The sequence below is a fragment of the Capsella rubella genome, unplaced genomic scaffold (assembly GCF_000375325.1).
Source record: "Capsella rubella cultivar Monte Gargano unplaced genomic scaffold, Caprub1_0 scaffold_75, whole genome shotgun sequence".
Taxonomy (NCBI): domain Eukaryota; kingdom Viridiplantae; phylum Streptophyta; class Magnoliopsida; order Brassicales; family Brassicaceae; genus Capsella; species Capsella rubella.
The window spans coordinates 22,569-23,955 of record NW_006238853.1 but is presented as its reverse complement, the minus strand read 5'-3'; positions in this window follow the sequence as shown (position 1 = coordinate 23,955).

Sequence of the window (1,387 nt, the reverse complement as noted above, 5' to 3'; positions counted from 1 at the left end):
CATATTTTAATCAACACCTTTATTCTAAGGCCCTAGTTTAATGGTTGAAAGCAATGGTTGTGGGTTCTTAGCTCATTTCGGGCCAAATTTCAGCAAGTCATTCTAAACTCTTCTAAACACTCTTCATGCATCTCTATAACTTGTAATCAATAAAATTTAATGTATTATAACATAGTTTTACCCCAAACAACACTTGACAAGCCATTTATTGGTTCAACGCAATGTTTCCGAGTTCTTAACCCATTTGGGATCCAATTTCAACAAGTCTTTCTGCACTCATCTAAACACTCTTCATGCATATCTAGCACTTGTAACCAATCAAAATTATTGTATTCTAACATATTCTAGCCTTAAAAAATACTAGACAAGCTATTTAATGCTTGAAGGCAATGGTTGTGGGTTCTTAGCCCATTTCGGCCCAAATTTCAGCAAGTCTTTCTACACTCTCTTAAACACTCTTCATGCATCTCTAGAACTTGTAATCAATAAACTTTAATGTACTCTAACCTGTTCTAACCCCAAAGAAAACTAAACAAGCCATTTAGTGGTTCAACACAATGTTTTCGAGTTCTTAGCCCATTTGGGACCAAATTTCAACAAGTCTTTCTCCAAACTTCTAAACACTCTTCATGATGCTCTAGCACTTGTAATCAATCAAACTTATTTTATTCCAACATATTATAATTCCAAAAAACAGTAGACAAGTTATTTAATGCTTGAAAGCAATGGTTGTGGGTTCTTAGCCCATTTAGGCCCAAATTTCAGCAAGTCTTTCTACACTCTTCGAAACATTCTTCATGCATTTCTAGAACTTGTAATCAATCAAACTTAATGTATTCTTACCTATTAGATTCTTGGTTGCCCTCAAGCAAAACAAAAATCTTAATCAAGAGAAGAGGTTTGAAAACGTGAGAACTCACATATTCTTTTGGGATCATGCTCTTAATCAATTGCCTGCAAACCACTCTCACAAAGTTTATATCAAACCGTACAATAATGTACTTCACCATGACATCATGAGATCCCTAAATCACAAATAACTTCAGAATCAGATAACTTAACCTTTTAACATTCATTAGCAGTTTTGTGCACTCTCACAAAGGGGATATCGAACACGTTATGGTCTAGGTGTAAAGGCAGTTTTAGGTGGCTCAAGTGTTTAAGGTTCAGCAATAATATATGAACGGATGCAAATCATTATGCAAAATCACAGTGAGACATAGACCAATTGGGAGGTACGTAACTTCCCTCTAACTCGGATCACCTTAACCAAATCAAGCCCCAAACAAATCATAAGTATTATAGATGCTTTTCAATTACAACCAAAGACTTATCGACTTTTCCGGTTCCATTATTTCTCCTTTCCCGTTCTCACTTTTTTTTTTTT